A 21,982-nucleotide genomic window follows, 5' to 3' on the forward strand; every position below is an offset into this window, starting at 1 on the left:
TAAACAAGGAAAAAGCAAATAGTACCTAAAGCGTGGTGCAACAACATCAAAGGAAGATAATGAGGCATCCAGTTCACAATCAAAATAACCAGGAAAAGAAACTTCAGTAAGTTTTATTTATTTATTTAAAACATTTTATGCTACTTTTCCACCCAATCAGGCCTACAAGGCAGCAGACATTAAAAAGACAGTAAAACATTTAAACATTTAAAATATAAAATTTAATTAAAACACATGAACACATAATATAAAATTCAGTTTAAAACACATGAACAAACAACACTAGAAGGAGGGCCAAAAACTGCTATTGTGGATTTGCCAGACAAAACAAGAAAAGTCTTCACCTGCTGGCAAAAGCCACCAATAGAGTGAGACAGAGGAAACAGAAAAATTTCCATGGGGAGGGAGTTCCAAAGTTTGGCTGCCACTGTGGAGAAGGCCCTTTCTTGGCTCAGATGGCAGGGGCTGAAGAAGGGCCTCTAAAGATGACTGGAGTAAGTGGGTAAGTTCATATGGAAGAAGGAGGTCCTTGAGGTATATTGGTCCCAGAACACAAAGGACTTTAAATAAAGATCGATACCAACATCTTGAATTGAGCTTGGGAGCCAGTATTGGTGGAACAACATGAGTGTTATGGTCCCTAAGGCCCACTCCAGTCAATATTCTGGCTACACCATTTTGTACCAACTGAGGCTTACAAACAGTCATCAAGGGCAGCACATATACAGCATGTTTCTGCAGTCTAATCAAGATGTTTTCAGGGCATGCACCACAATGACCAGATTGCTTCTGTCCAGGAAGGGCCACAGATAGCTCATCAGCCAAAGCTGGTCACCCTGCCACCTGTTCATCCAATACGAGGCCTGAATCCAGGAGCATCCAACGCTATGAACCTGCTCAGAAATGGCAAATGCAGTTCAATGTAGCAAAATGTAAAGTGATGCACATAGGGGCAAAAAAATCCAAACTTCACATACACGCTACAGGGGTCAGTGCTATCAGTCACAGACCAGGAAAGGGATTTAGGCGTCTTAGTTGATAGTTCCATGGGAATGTCAACTCAATGCATGGCAGCTGTAAAAAAGGCAAACTCTATGCTGGGGATCATTAGAACAGGAATTGATCATAAAACTGCAAAGATTGTCATGCCCTTATATAAAGCAGTGGTGCGACCGCACTTAGGAGTTACTGTGTCCCAGTTCCTGGTCGCCTTGCGATCCTCAAAAAAAAAAGGATATTGAGGGAGATAGAAAAAGTGCAGAGAAGGGCAACAAAAGGATGATTGAGCAGGGACTGGAGCACCCTTCCCCTATGAGGAGAGGCTGCTGGCGTTTGGGACTCTTTAGTTTGGAGAGGAGGCGGCTGAGGGGGGATATGATTGAAGTCTACAAAATTATGCATGGGGTAGAAAATGTTGACAGAGAGAAATTTTTCTCACTTTCTCACAATACTAGAACCAGGGGGCATTCATTGAAAATGCTGGGGGGAAGAATTAGGATTAATAAAAGGAAACATTTCTTCACGCAACGTGTGATTGAGGTGTTTGGAATATGCTGCCACAGGAGGTGGTGATGGCCACTCAACCTGGATATTAAGCTTTAAAAGGGGCTTGGACAGATTTATGGAGGAGAAGTCGATGCATACTGGCTCCCAATCTTGAGTCCCTCCCCTTGATCTTGAGATTGCCAAAATGCCTTTAACACAGACCAGGTGATCGGGAGCAACAGCCGCAGAAGGCCATTGCGTTCACATCCTACATGTGAGCTCCCAAAGGCACCTGGTGGGCCACTGCGAGTAGCAGAGAGCTGGACTAGATGGACTTTGGTCTGATCCAGCTGGCTTGTTCTTATGTTCTTATGTTCTTATGCTCCTTTAAGAGAAGTGCAATCCCATCCAGAGCAGAGGATAACCTGTTTACGGGTCAGATCTCCTCCTTACTGATGGTACCTCCACTTTGTTGGAATTAAGTTTCAGCTTGTTAGCTCTCATCCATTCCAAAACTGCCTCCAGCCATCTGTTTACAGTTTCTGCACTCTCCCTGAGATCTGCTGATAGTGAGAGATAGAGCTGAATATCATCTGCATACTGGTTTTTAGGCTGAAAAGTATGGGGGACAAGATGGCACCTTGGGAAACCCCATAGGGTCAAAGGTCAAGCTGTGGAGCAGCAGTCCCCCAGTAAGACAATCTGAAACCTATCTTAAAGTTAGGACCAGAACCACCATAGAACAGTGCCTACTAGTCTCAGTCCCAAAAGGTAATCCAGAAAGATACCATGATTGATGGTATCCAAAGCAGCTGAGAGGACAAGCAGAATTAACTCCCCTTGTCCATTCCCCAGCACATGTCATCCACCAGGGTAACTCAAGGCTGTTTTGGTCCCATAATCAAGCCTGACACCAAATTGGAATTGATCGAACGCTGGCTTGATATTTCACAATAGAAGCTTCTAATTAACGATCTCCAGCACCAGGGATACTGGAGATATGGGCATAGTTTTTATGTTTTATTTTGTAAATATTATTTTAGTATATTTAGACTGCAAATCCTATCAACTTCTTTATAGCATATAAATAAGGGGGTTGTCCATTTTCTTACTTTTTGTTAACAGTGAGGAGAATACTTGGACAATAGTGTTTTGCTGGTGGGCTTTCCAGAAAGTGCTTCTTGATCTCTTTCCTCCTGATCTGCCTGATTTATCTGAGAAGCTTCACTCCCCCCCCCCCCTCCAATCTCTGTAGTTGCTTCATTCCTACATTGATTGGAAACCAATGATTTTGTCAGTCATTATGGGTTTGTGGCCCATGGAGTCCTGAAATGTATTCCTTGATTAATGTGAAGTTCAGTTTTAGTAGAGATGGTGGTTACAGGGACATGGTTCTGGGTATCTGCCATAAAGAGAGTGCTATCACCTCTATTTGCCTGTACAGCTCCTTCATACATACTGAAAACGAGGAATAGGCTCAGTCCATTTACATGGCAGCAAAACTCACAGGAGTTAACTATACTATTAGCACCAGCCTCACTGAAGCTCACCACCCCTAGTTTGTTGCTTGCTATGCCCAACCACCCTGATAATTCTAGCAACATCTAGGCCAAATTTATCTGGACATCATGACAATTACACAGATAAAACATAGCAGTGTCATAGCCTGTGGCCTATACAAATTCAAGCCTTTGAACATTTTAAATAGATAAGTCAAGGACTATGTCAGACAAGGCTCTATGGCCTCTGAGTGACATGCTTGAACGTTTCATGTAATAGGGCGCTCTGAGTGACCTTTCTGATCTTTGTCAACATGCATACAACTTACGCACATGTCGTAATTTCAATTGTTAAATTGTTTCTCCCTTGGAGCTCCTACAGTCTTTTGTGATAGCACTAGCATTACCTTGTAACCTTAGCAAAGGGCACAGACAGCAGTTTTTGCACACTGACAGATTTATAGAAAAACCTGTTACAGTAAATCGCTGAGCAAGTACTTAGAATAATTCCATCACCTTTAACCTACATTCTTGAGTAAGAGTTACAATTCAATAAATGCTAATCCACTTTCCAAACAGGTTATTAGAAGACACGTTACAAAATATTTATTTTTTTCCTGTGGGCATTCTTGAATAGGCAAGTTCATATCATAGCATCAAACAATATATATCATGAAGCAAAGTACCAGTGCCACAGAAGTTAGTCACATTTAAGTCCCAATGAAAACAACTGAATGAGACACTCTTGCAAACAGTAATATGAGTCCAACAGAGTCCAACTGTTTTTTGTTCACCCGTCCCATTTTTTACATTTAAAATATTTAACCCACCTTTGTATAACCTCAAAGCATCTTACAACTGAACATCAAAATCCAATAGGTTAACCCAAACTTACAGGCTACCATCAACCAGCTGTCAGAAGATGTATTAAAACAAGAACACAATTTATTAGGGTTCACATGATAGCAGTGAATTACTTCTATATGGCTGATTATGCACAAAACATCTGCTATGCGATGGGGGCAAATTTCTGCTGCAGTACCCTTCCCATTCCTCACACTGCCATCCATACGTTCCTCTTTGGTCCATTCCATATTGCCTGTTCCTTCCTGCTTCTCTAATGTTCATTTTGATATATCGATATAACAAAGGCTTTTGCAAGGGACAGCACAAGCAGGGTCTGTTTCTGGTTCCAGCCCAGCCCAGCCCAGCCCAGTCCCACCTCCACTCTGCTTCTACCTTTCCTGATCATCGGAAGGGCTTTTAAAATCTTTTTTCCAGACAAGCCTCTGTTTTAAAAAGAAGCCTCTCTCTTGCAACAGCGGCGCTGGCAGCAGAGAGAGAGAGAGAGAGAGAGAATATCAGGTCTACAGTATTAGGACTACTGAGTATTATGAGATCTGTGGCTTTAAGAGGGGCAAAGTTAAGAGAACCAGGAAACAGAGGCTTGTTGAGACTAGCATGTGGAGCTAGGCAGCCTGGCTGTGGGTGGAGGGGAGAGGTCCAGGGCAAAGCTGTGCTCATTAGAACATTTCCCTGTTCTGGTGGCAAAGCAAAATTAAATTTGAAGTAGAAGTGGTCTTGATTGCTGCAGGGAGACTAGAAAGTAAAAGTGGGGCAAGACATCGCATCCATACAAGAAATCTTGTTGTGACAGACATTTGCCCCATGGCACAACAGGTGTTTTGCACTTCATCAGCCTATGAGAACAAAGCGAGGCAGGTCTGCCTAACCTCTCAACTCTCCAGAACAATTCTGGCTCAGGGGATTTTATTCCTCTAGTCTGTACCTGCCCCTGCAGCCTTCTATGTGAGACAGATAAGGGACTCGCTATCTATGAACTTGTTTGAAATTGATTTAGAGCTGATATTGAAATCTCTAAGAATTGTACTGCTTGAGAACTTCCATATCTATGTTTAAGCCACCTTAGCTGAATCAATTCAGGACTTCGTGACCACCATGACAACCATAGGGCTGTCCCAGGACATTCTTGTTTCACTAATGTTAGAGAATATATGCTTGGTTTGGTCTTCTGTACTGATCAGATACTAGATGTTCTGATAGCAGGAGAGACTCATAAAGTTCCCATGTGCTGAACTATTACCTAATGAGGTTAACCTTAATTGGGACTCAGCAAGAGAAAAGAACATTGTTTCCCCCACATCTGTGCTTTTCTCTTGCACATCCGTGCACTCAGTGCTTCAGATTCATTTAGAAGCCCTGAGATAAAACTAATACCCCTTTGAACAACAGGAATTATGAAAGCTGCTCCATTGCATCAGCCAAAAGCATTAAAATGTGAGTTGCATTGCCTGGGCAAATGGCCACCTGATATAATTACTTTGCTTGTTTACATCACTTCTGAAACATTACTTTTCTTTGGGGTCACCCAGTCTTTCTCTGATCAAACAGGTGATGAAGTTCCTGGGCTGTAATATATTTCAAAACGTTGTGATAATGAACTACAGTTAATTTGCTGCAAACACAAAGAACAACAAGCTTTGCTTTCTCATTACATTGCTTAAAATATACCTGCCTTTTCCAGAAGGGTTAGGTTTATATAATGAAATACATGACGATCCCTAGCATGGGGCAGGCAGGAAAGTCTTTTTTACCCCACTAGCAGTAAACTACAGAAGCTGTACATTGTGGCTCTCAGATCAAAATAAGGACACTGATGAGATGTGTCTATCCTTTCATATCTAGGACTCCTACTGCAGTTTACTCTAGAACAGGCCTTGACAAATTTTCTTTGGATGAAGGAGTCAGCCCAAAAAGTTAGGATCCAAGTTCCTTTTTCAACCATCAGTTTTATGTTTTAATAACCAGTCAGTTAATCTTTACGATGGTCATAGACGAGCATAAGATAGATAAAATACAACCAATTAAAATACAAGATATATTTAAACAATTAATATATATTTAAAGGAATCCACTGGAAAGAAAGAAATGGAACATAAGAAAGGTATCCTTATACATAATTTGCTAAGGGTTTGGAATGTCCAGTGATGAACCCTCAGTTAATGAGCATTCAGTTCACAAAGTGAGTCCTGTATGCCCATTGGTTGGAAGTGCATTCCCCCTCCCATCTTTACTCCCCCTCCCATCTACAGCCCATTTTATGTCATTTTTAAATGGGCTTTATGCCTAGTAGGAACATAAAAGAAATAGGATAAGGTAAATTAAAAGGAAACAAAATGTTTAAAAACTAAAAAGGGGACAGGTATAAAGGAACAATGAAACTGTCAGAGGACTATTGGCCGAGTCCAGGTGGGGACAGGAGTACCCACGTCAGCAGTGGGGGAAAGATGCCAGTGGCCCCTTAGCTCTGCAGCAGTGAAAGCTGGAAGTCTGGGCTCCCATGGAGCTGCACTGATGGCCCAATTGGACACCAATGTGGGAGAAAGCCAGTGGTGGGATTCAGCAGGTTCCCACCACTTCAGCAGAACCGGTTGTTAAAATGGTGCTTGTAAACAACCAGTTGTTAAATTATTTGAATCCCACCACTGGAGAAAACGGGTGGGCTGGGGCGTTTCTAAGGATAGAGCCAATGTTAGTTGGCTTCCAACCCAGGTTTGTGACTAGTTGTGCCTTGGCCGGGGTCCTGGACTTAAGCCATGTGTGCACCCTACCACGCCCCCACATCAGCACACGCCCAGTACATTGTGCGCCCCCCCCCCCGGTCCCCTTGGTGCTATGCCACTGGTGACGAGATCTCTGCCTTTTAAGAATGACTTGATGGGCAGAGTTAAGAGAACTAGGAAAAGCAGACCTGGGAGACACCAGCAGACAAACTGCACAGTGAGTGCCTCTTTGTGTGTAAACAGAGAAATGCAAGGAGACTCCACTACAACCCCACTGTGCAGTGAAGGCCCCTGAGGTAAGCATTCCATGCATAATGGGCCTTTGTTGGGTTGTAAGATTCTTAATCTCTGTCCCTTATTTTAATGACCGTATTTAAAAATATTCCTGCTACCACAAAACCTAATCCTAAATGCATCACACTTCCTTGTAATTTTATTAAAGTTATGACAAAAGTGTTGTAGTATAAATAGTTATATGGTTAACCCTGGTTGTTATTATCACAACATGACTACAACTTATGGTTGGTTGGATAGAGCTGAATATTTTAGTTATGTAGTTGAATTGCATTTTGGTATAAATATGAACAGCCATGTTGAGCTGTGTAATGTAACGGCAATTATATTCCTCAAAAAAGCAGGAACATAAAAGTTCTCTTGTGGCATGTGATGGCATAGGGAAGGAACGCAAGGGCTAGATAGGGCAGAGGTTCACAGCAGGCTGGGCAGATGGCAGAGTTCCATCCCCAAATAAAACCTAGAAGCCCTTTACCAGCCTTGTAGTCCATTTATTGCTTCATCAAACTCTTACAACTATATTTATGCCAAACTCAGTCTAACCTACCTCACATGGTTGTTGAGAGGAGACAGTAGAGGAGGTGAGAACTATGTAAGGCACTTCAGGTACCCATTGGAGGGAAAAGTGGAATATAAATGAAGTAAAACAAAACAAAAAGCTAATCTCTGAGCCTAACCTAATTTATCACTAATTTTATCATAATTCCATCCTTGCTTTGAAAAGCATGACTTAATTGAATCTTGGCTCCAGTATAGCAAGCAATTACTTAAACAATTTCATCCACCACCACCAAAAGGTATAAAGTTTACATATAAACAAGAGTTTACATATAAACAAGTAATGATTAACTTCATGCACATTTTATTTTTGTCATACAGCAAAATATTATGATTAAAATGATAAGCTTTATACATATTCTGACAAATGCTGGGACACTTCAATAAATTCATTAATAAAAAACAGGCACACTATGAAATTTTTGCCATGGCAACCTGGCATCTGAGATTTTTTGAGCCCTGCATTATAGAATCATCTGTACATTTTTTTCTTTACAAATAACCTGCCAACTTTACCCCTAGTCCAGACTTCATCACAACGATATTTCCTCCAACGATTGTGGGCAATTATTCACAAGTGCTCTATCCTTCAGTTTCCTCTGGGGCAAAATTTTCTGTACTGACGTGATCCCACTTGCAGCGCTGAAAGTCTTGAAAGCCACTTGGTTAGTGAGAGCAGAGGAACCCTGACATTTCCCCCTCGTTTTAGGGTTTTGCTTCTACTGGGTTGCTTCCCCGCCCAACACAAGAAGATTGCTGGCTTAAAAAAAAACTTTAAATGTAATATATCAATATTGTGCAGACTCATATCATTACTGTTGTTTTTAAAGAAAATACCAGTCATCAATCCCTGTAAGGAGTGAGAAGAAAAAAAATAAACAAACCTGGCAGTGGGGGCAGGCAAGCTATGCAAGTGCATAAACAAGAAAACATGAGGAGACCCACTGTGAAGGCAGTGTTGGGGTGAGCAGCAGGAAGTGATGTGCATAATGGGCCAAAATCACAATTGTCCCAAAACATCACTGGTACTATTCTGTGACAGCACAGTAAAACAATGAAGAAGAGTTTGGATTTATACCCTGCCTTTCTCTCTTGTAAGGAGACTCCAAGGGGCTTACAAACTCCTTTCCCTTCCTCTCCCCACAATAGACACCTTGTGAGATAGGTGGGGCTGACAAGAGTTCTGAAGAACTGTGACAAGTCCACAGACATTCAGCAGGCTTCATGTGTAGAAGCGGGGAAACAAATCCAGCTCACCAGATAAGAGTCTGCCATTCATACAGAGGAGTGGGGAATCAAATCTGGTTCTCCAGATCAGAGAAACTGCTCTTAACCACTGCACCACACTGAGCATCCTATTACAAATAAAGGCTACATTCCTGGAGGTAGGATGGATTGGGGTTTTTTTGTCACATCCATGTGCCTAAGATATTTTCAAACAACCCTACAGAACTAGGAGATCTGTCTATAAAACTTGTTTTCTCAATAGTTTGCAATGTTCTGGGCTGGCAAACAGAATCAAATTACATTACTTAGTTTTCCAGGCTTCCTGCTTTGTTTTAAAAATAAACTAAAATGGTTGAGGTCAGAGGGTACAACCTGCTTCTCCAAATACTGCGCTGCTTCTGCAGCCCCCGCCCCCCCCCCCATTATCAAACGATAGTACCCACGTAAATCTATTAATATGGCAGTCGTGTGCTTATGTTGGAATTCTCTATTATTTTCAACTCAGCCACGAGCAAGCCACTATGTCAGAACTGCATTCCCTCAACACTTCACAACTTTGCTGGATCAATGATTAAGTACTGTATGTGAAGCCATCCGTCGACTATGGCGAAAAAGCCATGATGATAATGATTAAGGTTTTGTAAAAATGGAAATCCCAGGGCTGCCGGAGGGAAAGGGCAAGCCAGTTTTCTACATTTAACGGCGGCGCCACGAGGAACTTGTTTCCTTTTTGAAGTCCAGCCCCCGCTCAGCGAACAACGGGCCCAACAGAGGAAATAGGCTTCGTTCCGGGAAATTAGCTTTTCGCAAGTACAGTTGATTAAAGGAACTCCTTCTGTGTCACTCAGCCACACCACAGAAATAGGTGCGGAGATTCTCCCTCCAGCAGAACTACTTCAAACACTACGTGCAAAAGCCCCACCCCCTTAGGACAATGGCTATCCGCACGTTACAAGACAACGCTCCGCTCCCTCCCTCTCGCCATCGCTCAATACAAGACTTGGCAACGGGGCGTGAAGGAGAAAGGCTGGTGTTGCCGCTTTCCCTGCCTCCTTCCACCCCAGCTCCTCCCACGTGCTCCGGACCGTCCCAGCGCGCGCCCCTGCCGCGCCCCTCTTTCGCTCTCGTTCGACCCAGCCGCACTGCAATACAACCACCTCCTCTAAACCACTAATCCCGCGCGACTCCCCCCTCCCATTTTGGCCAGCGCCCCGCCTACTGCCCGCTCAACCAATCCGGAATCAGCCGGTAGAACCCGCACTCCTGGGGCTTCGCTGCGCGCGGGCCACACTCTCGCGCGCTTCTCCCTGCGCTCTCTTTCTTTTGCAGACGGACGCCTGCGGCACCTCTCCCCCTTCCGCCCTGAGCGTCTCCCCTCGAGCGGTAAGCGACACTTAGGTTTTCTCCACGTGCCTGTCGCCTTTGTGGCTGTTCTGCCCTTTGAGAATTGGAAGGAGCCCCACGAAAAGGGTGGGGTGGTGGGGAAGAGGAGTATTATGCGAGGGGATATGACAGATTCCAGGGTGGGAGCGGCCGGGAGCGCATTTTGCTGTCAGTATGAGGGACTGTCTAGGAGAATCTGCTCTTCGCGAGTGTCACCTGCTTGGCTTTCCTGGGAGAAGGAAGTCTTAGGGGATACAACAATCTTGTGCAAAGTGCAAAAAGCATGGCATAAAAGTGCAGACTCTGGGAGAGAAAGCGACTTAGAATGACGTGGATCGGCCCCCCCCCCTTGCACAAGTTACAAGTGAAGATCATGAATGGGGAGGAGCTTCCTTGAAGAAGCTTCAGTCCAGCTGATTCACTGACGTCTCCCCTCCCCCCTCCTTTCAAGCTGTCCTTGGCAGTGCCACACCTGTGTAAATCTGCTCCTTTTCTTCCTGTGCTAAGCTTAAACTAGCTGAAAGTGCATTCTGTTCAGTGTTACTATGTCATCTTTAGCCAACCCAGATGTGTACTTCTTGGAGTACTGCAGTGTTCACCTGACTTAGTAATTAAGCCTTTAATAATTATGGATTAAAATCCTTCCTCCCACCCCCCATTAATGGACGAAGCAGGAATAGAAGGACTCCCTGCTTATGTAAGGCTAACTTGTTTCACTCTCTTTACTAAATTTTATGAAGAATAATTTGAAAACAGATGTTTCCTTGTATCCTTAACCAGTTGGCAGTTTTGAGTGTGGAGCTACTGTGTTTTTCCTGTTCTGGTGTGTCAGTCAGTCAAACAGGGAATACTCAGTTCATATAAGCATTTTAAAAAATCTGTTATCTTCTACAATACTGTTAGGATTTTGACCTTTTAAAAATGTTACTGAAGATTTGCTGTATGTTTGCTATTTCAGATTCCCATGTTTATTAAAAGAAAACATTAGACGACCTTATCTGAACCGTGGGTCACGTAAGAGAATTTTTTACCAGTCAGTATTAACAGGCAGACAATGCAATTTAAATAAGCTTCATTGTATATAAAACAGAATCAGTAGATTAAAAACCTGATAAAAGGGTTAAGAACATAATTTAATTTGGCTAAGACACAGGTTAGTGCTCCAAAAATACAGTGTCATGTTTCCCAAGTAAAATTCTTCAGTGTTTAAAATGAAATAATGATTTTTTTTCCAAAGAGAATTTCCTTCTTAGGAAGGGCAAATTTATATCCCATATAATTGGTGTAAAATGAACTGGCTGCATTTTTTTAGCTCTTGATTTCATATTAGTTAAAAGCTGAAGGTGTGGGGATGCATGATGGGATCAGGTAAATAATATGTAATCTGTGGTATTGTGTACTGGTAAGTCTATACCTGTAAACTTTAGAGAGTCTTGGAACTGCATCTGTTCAGGTTGCCAAGAAGCATTTCGGCCTTGTAGATACCTGTTTTGATAATGGGGAAACAAATGACATTGTGTAATATCTGGGATTAAGGACATTTCTGTTTAAATACAAATTTTATATTTGTAGAATGTGGTGACATTATATGCTTGGTGAAGGGAATCAGGGATTCTTGCTTGGCTGGTCCCTGCAAATATCACCTGAAAATCTTCATTTAGAACTTAATATTCCACTATTTTCTTTTTGTGGCCATACATGTCTGGTATCAATTGTCATCAACAAGTATGGTTCTGGTATAACTGGAAAAGCTGGATAAGGCTGAAAAATGTCCAGAATTGCCTTTGGTAAAAAAAAGAAAAGTGTTTTTAATGCTTTTCAGAATTCTTTAGTAGATAGTATACTACGTTGTTTATGTAGTTAAGCAGAAGTGTCAGAATGAGCAAAATTATAGTAATCTATTATGGTAAAACATGCAATATATAGAACCTAAAATGAATTGCAAAGAAAGTGCTAACTCTCCTTATTTCACCTACCAAGACTTCAAGTCACAATCTTTCTTGTTTCTTGTTCATACTACAATTTGTTCTTTCTTCCTTTGTCAGATGATATAGAACAGGCAGTTATGCACCCTAATCTCCAAGGTACTTGGGGGATGTAAAAAATGGAATTTTGTTCATTCTTGTGTGGAACAGCAGATATGCTGGACTAGAGTCTAACAAATCGCAGCAATCAGGTTGCCAAAGTGTCTGGACAGCTTGTTGTGGCACCTAGTGTTTTTGTGGCAGCAATAATTAAAAAATAACCTGGTGCCTAAATTTTTGGACTGGCTTCTAGAGCCAAAGAAAGTTTATTAGGGCATGTGCTGGACCATTTAGTTTTGATCTAGAAATGCTGGGATTCTTAGCTATATCCACAGTACTTACTCTAGATCTGCCTCAGATCTTATTCTGTAGAACAGTCACAAGTACTTTTCATAAATGGGCTGAATGTCCTGCCACCATATCTAGATAATTACAGCTAGTTCCCTGTGCATATTTATTTATTTATTTATTTATTTATTTATTTATTTATTTATTTAATTCGCTTTTTATACCGCCCCATCCCTGGGGGGCTCTGGGCGGTGTACAGCATTTAACAGTGCAATTAGATAACATTTAAAAGCAGCGGTAAAAACTCCCAATATGGTGTTTAAAGTAATTTTACTCCTAATGTTGCATTCTGTCCGGGAATGCTTCAGTTCTTCCAAGCCTTGTGTGAGAAATGAAGCCATGCTTATTGGAGGAACATATATTTTGTAAATCTAATTTTGTTGTAACCAGGTTTTCTCCCCAGTGGGGACCCAAAGCAACTTCCATCATTTTCCTATGCTCTATTATATCCTTACAATAGCCCTGGGGAGCAGGTTAACCTGAGAGTATGTGATTGGCTCAAGATCACTTAGCAAGCTTCCATGGCAGAGCAGAGATCTGAGTGTGGTTCTCCTATATCATAGTCTGACACTCTTACATATGTTGACTCTATTTTATCTTCACAACAATCTTGTGAAGTGGGCCATGCTAAAAGCAAGTGACTGCCCAAGGACACCCGGTAAACCACCATAACCAAATGGGGATTTGAACCTGGATCTTTCAGATCCTAGTCCACATTAACCACTGCAGTGAATAGCTAGATTCCAGTAACACCTCAGAGACCAATACAAGTTTGGGGTATGAACTTTAAAGAGTCAAAGCTCACTTTGGTGGACATAGCTGTGGACAGTTCCTGCTTTGACTGAAAACGAAAGAAGTTAATGAATCTCTGCAGTGTAAAGTGAGTTCTTAACGTTCTTTTAGGAGGGAACATAATATAAAAAATCCATCCAATTACTAAAGACAAAAGTTCAGAAACTTCAAGTAAAAATGCTTTGAGTGTTCTCTCTGGTATAATTTGTAAAACAAATTATATTTGAGCAACCACAATGTTCACTCACCTGAATTCATAGCAGGGCAGTCAACATACAGTTTCCATATTATACTCAGAGTTGCATAAGAAAACATGCAATTACCTATCTAGCACAAAGTGAGAGGGAACAATTAGAGTAAAATAAATCCTTGCTGATGAGGTGGTATGATTTCTGCTTACTAGAATTTGGAATGTTGAATGGAGTGAATCTAAAAGTTTGTAATGAATTTACTTGTTGAGCTGTCTTAGGAAATTTTATCACAAGGAGGCAAAGAAAGGGTGTGAATTTGTATGTGGGTTTTTTAAAGCTATTTTTCATATTTTCTCTTTTCCCCACATTGGCATTTTAAAACAGTTTGAAACCAAAAGTGGCTTTGAGATATTGTGACAGATTTTACAGTATTTAGAAGTTGAGTTTGTGATTGGCTTTTGAGTGCAAACTGCACAGAGGTTTACGAGTTTCTTTGTTTATATGAATTGTAACTTGAGAGAGACAGATGTTTGACTATAGATGGACAGTTGGAGGATAAGAAAACTTAACTTCAAGTTCTGAGGTTTAAATTCAGAATCTAATAACTGCAGTTTGCATGTTTTTTTAGATTTCTCAGTGATTTATTCCCCAGTAATTCCTTGTGGGGCTCCTGTCTAAGTCATTTTCTCCAAGAACTATAAGGTCATAGCGACTCAAAGTAGGTCTTTCTGCCCCCCCCCCCCCCAATTTGATGTCTCACTTCCCTTGGCATTGTGTACTTCCTACAGTATGGGTGAAATTTACCAAGCCACATCATCCTGCATTTTTAGAGAATTTTCCATACTAAGGATTCTCCACCATATTTCACTGACCTGACTTTAGGTGCTCGATCCATGTCATTTACTATTTAGAAGGGATGATTGTCTCTGGATAAACTCAAATGCTAGTGAGATGGTAGGGTGCCTTTATCTTCCTACCAAAAAAGTACATATTCTTCCTAATTTGGTTGACAATGTAATACATTATTTTAACTTTTTGGAAGGTTATTAGATTGAAGAAGTAATTATTGCTAACAATATCCTAATGACTAGACTCCACATGTGGGATATTAGCAAACTCAAATATATTATTTTTTCTATTTTAAGTATAAAAATGCCTTAATTAAAATGTAGTCTCCTGTAACAAATTTTTGTTGTATATTTGTATTTAAATTAATGATACCAGTAGTCATTGTTACTTCTAACACATACACAATTTGTGCTTACATTTTATCCTGTGCTAAAACTGAGAAGATCAAATTGGCTGCTAGATTGGCTTGAGTTGAATGCAGACATATTTTCCTTTCATGCCATTTTGGCATGTGCTTATTCGGAGTTGATCATAGTTTTCATGGGAAGTCAGTGTTGTTTCCTGTTTTGGTAAGAAGTGGGACACAGAAACGGAATTTTTAGTCCGGAGAATGAAAGACAAATCAAGCTTTTGCAGTCTAGTGTTGTGTTGATCATCAGCATAACCTTTTACCCACTTTTCTCAGTCTGTCATATGATCTTTCTTTGCTTGTGGAGGAAGGGTGGAGTTTCAAGAAGTTCACTGCCTTGCAGAAATGCCTTTGAGGTGACGTTGTGAATGGCTTCATAAAATTAAACCACAATTCTCAACCAAATTCTATAGGTGGGCTGGAGCTGGAGTAAGTACGGGACTGAAAAAGACACAGCAAACAACTGTTTCTGGAACTTAATGGTTGTGTGTATATTTGCTTCTTGATCCAAACAGAAATAATAGGATTGTTCTTTAAAGTTCTACTTCTGGAGAATATTCAGTATACACAGGCAAAAGTGGCAGTTTACACTGTAGCTGTAGGTGTCTGCAACATTGCTAGTTCCAAAGTATTAGGGAATTCTCTCCTGAACGTTTATTTATTTGATTTTTATCCCACCCTTTCCCAATGTAGCTCAGGGCAGCTAACAACATGTAAAATATTCAGTAAAAAGGATGCCCTATATAGTGTAAAGGCTAACATTAAAATCCTGACCAAATGTAAAATGTAAGACAGCACACTATAAAACTGATACCAATAATAGGGAGAACAATCTGGGAGGTGACAAAAAGAGAGGGAAGGGGGAAGAGGAGAGGAAGGGGGGCACAAGGAGGAAGAGAAAGGATGGCACAGGAGGAGGGAGGCCAACTAGGGTGGAACTGTAGCTCATCCATAGGCTTGGTAGAAGTTAATTATGTTCCTGATTCAAAACAATCACTATATTGATATTCAGCTGTTTGCCAGTAAAGATTATGTCTAAATGTCTCTTCTTTCCTTGTTTAAAGGGAAACCAGTTTGTCAGTACACTTTCTATCCTTAACCACACTATAAAAATGATTCCATGCGCTTTGGCCTCTTCGTGTTATGTAGTAATGTTATTGAAAAAAGCATCAAATTACATTCCCTCGTACTCAGGGTTTTTTTTAAACCATTTTTTTTAGTTATTGGGAAAGTATGTGAACTAACCAAAATAATGGTTAAGTAATCAAAGTTGTTTCCTATATATTGCCTCAAATGCATCTTTTCTTTTGCTACTGTTTCCATGCAGCTATGATAAGTATACACAGTGTCCTTCTAAGAATGATATGTAGACTCTGTAGTTGCATGAGTCCAAAGTTTTCTCCTTACCTTCTGAACTGGTGAATAATTAGTGAAGTATTATTTACTTAGGACTTAGAGCTGGAGAAGAGATTGGTTCCCTGACTCTTTTATGAGAGGAAAGGGGCTGGTACTACTGCCTCATTTGTGAAAAATTAACTATTTTTATGAGTAATCCGAATCATTGGGTTTTTTTTTAACATTAGAGACTTTATAGCCTATTATGCATGCAGTGCTTACCCCATGGCTTCCTTGCAGGGTATTTCCCCTGGAGTTGTTTGTTTAAACTATGGTTTCTTCCCTAGCCAAGCCAGCTGCTTTCCACCACTTCCGATGTTGTCTGCTGCCTTTTTTGTTTGTTTTGGCCCTAATTTTTTTAAAAGAAAGAAACCCTTTGGGCCTTTCTGCTGGTCTGTAGAGTGGTAGGAATTGCTATTGGATAAGCAGGGGAAGGAGGAAAAAACAGTAGGTATGAACAAAGCCTAAGTGAGCTGAGGAAAAGTCACACTTTTGGAGGTTTTGGAAACTGCAGTTGTTCTCTGATCTGCAGTGCAGTGAGTTTAGGAGTGGGAAAAACATGTGTGCAACCAAGAATCTGACCTGAAGGGAATGTGCACTTACTGTGGGGCAGATCACAAGTGCATAAATGACCCATGTATACATCTTAACATGAATCGTTAGTCTGCTTCCCTTTGTTAATCTGTGAATGTATGCATTGGTGAAGCCACATAACCCATAATATAATAATGTCTTACATCTCTTCTGCATGGGCATTTCCATTATAAACGTTGCTTGTGTCCCATGAGAAGCAGCCGTACAGAGGTGATAATCTATTGTGGTGTTTGCTTTTGTCACCAAAGCCTGCTTTGACATACATGCATGAAGGCTGTAAGGAATGACATGTCTGTTTATTGTAGGGTTGTTGTTGTTTTTTTGGTAAATGTTTTGCACCATATCTCCTGCCCATCCCTTACAGTTCATTTATGATTTGAATCTATTGTTTCTGCTTTCTGGTCATCTTAAACCCTTTAGGTCCCAAATTTGGCAATAAAACAGTCCTGATCAAAAACTGCAGAAATTTTTGTGCATAATTCATAGCCTAAATTCACTGTGGCTGTTGTCTACCTAAATCTACAGAGAGAAAGGTAAATCCTAGATAGCTGAATGAAATTACACAATCATGGATTGCACAATCCTGTGATCTAGTAGGTTTGTTCCAGATTTTCTTTGAAGCTTTGGTTCATTAAGGATAAGCTATTCATCGTAAGGTTTATTGGTCAGGGGCAAGCTGGGTTTAAAGGATAACCTTTGTTCTTGGTAACAGAATGACAAACATATTAGCATACATTGGTGGAGGTCAGATAAGGAGAGATTCTGTTTTTTCACAGTTCAACCTGTACTGTTTTGTATGGCTAGGAGGCTATTTTAGCAATTTGAATTTTTATTACATTGTAAAAAATGGACTAAGGCTGTTGTTGGGTCCAAATTAGAGGTCTTTCTCTGTCTCTTTTTAAAGTCCTTTGTGTACCTGCAAATATGAATAAAAATTTCACCCCTGCTCAATTAAGCTGTTGAAATCATTACTCTAAGGAACGAAACTGAAGTTGGTTTCTGCTTCCTTTGAGTCTTTCACAATATAGTGTGTTGGCTCCAAGCTCACACAGCATGAACAAATGCGTAACTCTGCTGGCCCAAGGAGTAAGTGTATGGGGGAGGGGAGAGGGAATTCCCACAGTTCCCTCTTCTCACTACAACCTCCTGTGCTGCATCGTATACTATTCTCGAGAGTCATCTTGAAGCTTTCAGGGAGATGCAGGGCATTGCAATATGGAAGAACAGATAATATTTCTTTAATATTTCTGTTAATATTTCTTTGGATCAAATACATTATTCCCATCCTTTTTTATAATATTTTGCAATGAGAACAAAGGAAATGATTAAGAATGGACGTTTCTGGCATAGGCAACTCTAAAACTATGAAGGTTTGCAAGTGAAGCGACTGAAAAGCTCTGCTTTTTATAGCCCACGTCTTAATATCCTTAGTAAGAATTGTACTCAGATATTAAAGCGATAACCACTGCAGCCCAAATAAACATGTTTCCTCTTCTTTCCATTTGAGTAATTTCCTGTGGCTTCTGCATTCCTGGCAGCAAAGAGATCTGCATTTCTAAATCAAGACGCATGCTCTGTAACACTGTCCCCTTTTACCTACTTTTCTGGATAAACACGTGACTGCTACAGAAATGTGGAGGCGGGGAAAATGCTCTGCAGTAGACTATTAAAAGCTTGTTGCAGAGCAACAGAATGATCTCAAAAGAGATATGAATAGCCCAATCCTATGAACATTTCCTCAGAAGTGATTCCCTCTGAATGTAAGGATGCCTACTCTCAAACTCTGACTCCTGGGTTGTATTGCATAGGATTGCAGTGTCCTTTTTGCCACAGTGTACTTTTCTGTGAGACTGGGATTTTTTTGTCACAATGTGCATTATGCATGACATTGCCATGTTTTGAAGGCATGTGCCTCTCAATTTATATCATAGTTGTATTTTACAGCTCTTGAATATGGTTCTGTATGTAAGGGAGAATACTCTATTTGAGATTTCTAGTGCAATTCTAATTGAGAGGGTGGCCAGGGATGGGAAAGCTGCCACACAACCTCCAGAGGGCTTTCTGGCAGTGTGTGGAGGCAGAGGAAGCAAAAAACCTCCCTGGCTCCCCAAAAATCCTCTAGAGGGGAAATGGTTATGCCAGCAAGTCCTTCTTCCCTGCCGCTGGTGTTCCTGGGGCCAAAGCCCAGTGACTAACGTTGGCTCTGCGTCTGGAAGCACCCCCTAATTGTCCCCCAGTTGCATTGGCCAGAAGTGGGTTGGCCACCATGGAGGTCCGCAGCGCCTCCCTACTTCCCTGTTTGCCCTCCCATCTGGCGTAAATGCCGCTTACACTGACCAGGAGGGCAAACGCATCTGCTTAAGCCCATGCCACCTTGTCTGGCCATTCCACCCCCACCCCTTGCCCATCTGGACTGGGCTGCTTGTAAAGGTGAAGCATTCAGTTTTTAATGTCAAGAAGCAGCTGCATTTTCAGTATCTTGAAGGTCTAGCTGATTATCGCAAGAGAACTGTGACAAGCCCAAGGTCACCCAGCTGGCTTCGCGTGGAAAAGTGAGGAATCAACCTGGTTGTCCAGATTAGAGTCAGCCACTACACCATGCTGGCTTTCACCAGCATACTCCTTTGCATACTCCTTGTTGCATCTAATGACATTCTTTCCCCTATGTCTTTCTCCAGCTTCTCTTTTCTTACCTTATGAAATATTTTCATAGTTTATTGTTGCTTAACCTAAAATGCACATATTTATTTTAAATGCAACTACTGAAGATTTAGACTATAATGTGGTAGTGAAAGAAATGAGCTGTGAGGAAATCCTTCTGTCAAGTCTTATCTTGCCCAAGAACTCAGTCAGTGATCTTATTCAGCATAATACTTCTTAGGCTGCATTCAAATGTTTTAGAACCTCCCCTCCCTTCTGTTGAGGAAGCTTGGCTTTGCACCCATTTTAACATGCAAAATAATAGAGTACGTAGCAGTAATTCCAGAGCTGAGACTCACATTGGCTATCCCTCTCCCCTTGTGCTGCAGGAGGGCTTGCTGTATTTTTAAAGTTTTGAAATACAGCATGTGCAGTTAAATGTTAATTTTCAGTTAAATGTCATGTTAAAAAGCCCATTTTTAAAATGGAAACACTTGTATAGAATAGAGAGTAGAAGGTCATTTTATGATATCCTATAAGCCAGTTGGTTGGCACTCTGTGAATTTGCAGCAGAGGATGGCTGTGCAGAACAAGTTTTTTTCTGAGCTTCATCCTGAGAAGAAATGATTAATCTGATCAAAATGAAGTGAGTGCACTTCTGAAGTGTCCCCACTGCTCAAATAATGTTTCGCTGTGCATGTTGGGCTATTTTGCAAGATGCAGGTGAGATATGATTATGAGGTACCACATTCAAAAGATTCTGAGTGCTGTATGCAAAATGTTGTATGCGTTGTCCGTCATTATGAAAATTGTTTACTGTATCTGTGATATTGGCTTTTGTGATTTCAAATGCAATAGTCATATTTTGGGAGTTACTATAGAATATTTCCTCCTTAGTTCTGCTGTGTTCTGTAGTTGTTATTGCTGGATCTGGGCGACTCAGGTTCAGATTCCTTCTCTGTCATGGAAGCTTGCTGGGTGATCTTGAGCCAATCACAGTACCCTTAGCCTAATGTGCCTCACAAGGTTGTTGTGAAAATAAAATGGAGGAGAGGAGAAAGGGAAGGCAATTGTAAGCTGCCTTGCCATTCCTTAAAAGTAGAGAAAAGCAGGGTATAAAAACAGTTTCTTAATTGGGGAGAAATGCAGGTTATAAATGAAGTAAATCTATATACTAATAGCCAAGTTGGCCCAATTGAGGATACTTAAATTTGGTGACTGGAGCTGTGACTGGGCAAGACATACCTTTCTATCAAACCTGAAAAAGACCCCAGGTTTGCAGAAAAATGTAAAGTCATTTTAAAAAACTCCTCCCCCACAAAAAGCTAAAAATTAAAAACAGAGTACCTATAGCTTTAAGCAATAGATTTTCTCAGTGGCCATTTTCTAGCAACCACAGATTACAGGCTTGGTTCTGTCAGTAAAAGCTGGGGGCAGGGCTCTTTACTGGATTGTCTTTGGTCTTTGAGGGAGGACTTGTTGGGGTCAGGCCTGGTTAGGGTTGCTAGCTCCAGGTTGGAAATTCCTTGACCTTGACAAGTTGGAAATTCTTTGACCTTGACAATTTGATGTGGAGTCTGAGGAAGGTGGAGTTAGGGGAGGGGAGACACCTCATTATGTCTATGGATGAAATGCCACAGCCCCCAGAGCAGTTATTTTCCCCTGGGAACAGGTCTCTGTTGTCTAGAATTAACTTGGAATTCTGGGAGATCGCCAAGTCCCACCTGGAGGTTGGCAACCCTAGACCTGGAAACAACCACTGGCTGTCACAATATCACCCAGCTTGCATGGTTCAACTAGGCCTGATTACTTGTTACTGTACAACAGCACCCATTATGTGAAAGGCAGTGTGGTTTAGCTGTTAGCATGCCAGAGTAAAGTCTGAGGTTGATTCCACATGGTACAAATATACCAGGTTGACAAAGGGAAATACCTGGGCAAATATTTGGGCAAGAACTTTGTTTGGCTCCCGTTCGTAAAACAGGATTATCCTGTGATATTTCCCTCGTCTTGGGTTTTTCAAAAACTGCTAAAATGTCGATCTTTTCCAAAAATCCCATATTGAACCTGCTTCCATGGGAACACCACAGGTGCCCAAGCGCTTTATTTTCCCCACCCTGCTGCCTGTTCACCCTGCCTGACAACATTTCAGTTTTGTTTCTGTTGAACTGCTGACCAGCATGGCAACTCACCCTTTCCGAAACATTCCCTAAGCACGTTTTCTGCCCATGGCAGCGACCGAGTGCCATTTCACCCAAATGTGCATGGGAGTGGATTCACAACAACGTTTCAGTGCTTCAGCCAAGCAGATCCAGCCGGCATTGCCGCTGCCACTATGCACTGTGCAGGATGCCTGGCCTAAAAGTCTCAATGGCCTTTGACAGCTCTTCTGGGACCCCAGCAAGCCAGCCCATGTGGGAAAGCACGAGCGCTCACCCCGTTCCTGCTTTCTCTTGCCAAGTGCCGCTTGCTAGCCAAGCCACAGTCTGGCTAGCCCAGTCCCGCAGCTCCAGGTTCACATTCCCAATGGGTGTGTGGGAATTTTAATGGTAAGGGAAGTGGAAATAGTGGGAGAGAGGGAAATGAGATGCCTCCTGTTTGTCCTTTCAGATTCCTACTTGTGAAATGTGGGATAGGCTACTGCATTTCTTCTTCAGATCAATAATCTTTCAACCTATCCCTTCCATAAGTTGTGGCTGGATATTAAGAC

At 41.4% G+C, this 21,982-nt stretch overlaps 1 protein-coding gene across 5 annotated transcripts in view; it reads left to right on the top strand.

Moving 5' to 3' along the window:
- The first annotated feature begins 9,799 nt into the window (after positions 1-9,799).
- CPT1A (carnitine palmitoyltransferase 1A) overlaps positions 9,800-21,982 on the top strand; it is a 58,459-nt gene continuing 46,276 nt past the window's right edge. The window contains exons 1-2 of one of the 5 annotated variants that reach the window (XM_048484033.1): positions 9,800-10,030; positions 10,989-11,063. The gene's annotated coding sequence lies outside the window, so the exon portion shown is untranslated. The remainder of the gene's footprint in view (positions 10,031-10,988; positions 11,064-21,982) is intronic. The other 4 variants (XM_048484034.1, XM_048484031.1, XM_048484036.1 and 1 more) reach the window with 4 other exon arrangements.

Source organism: Sphaerodactylus townsendi, linkage group LG02, assembly GCF_021028975.2.
Source record: "Sphaerodactylus townsendi isolate TG3544 linkage group LG02, MPM_Stown_v2.3, whole genome shotgun sequence".
NCBI classification, from domain to species: Eukaryota; Metazoa; Chordata; class Lepidosauria; order Squamata; family Sphaerodactylidae; genus Sphaerodactylus; species Sphaerodactylus townsendi.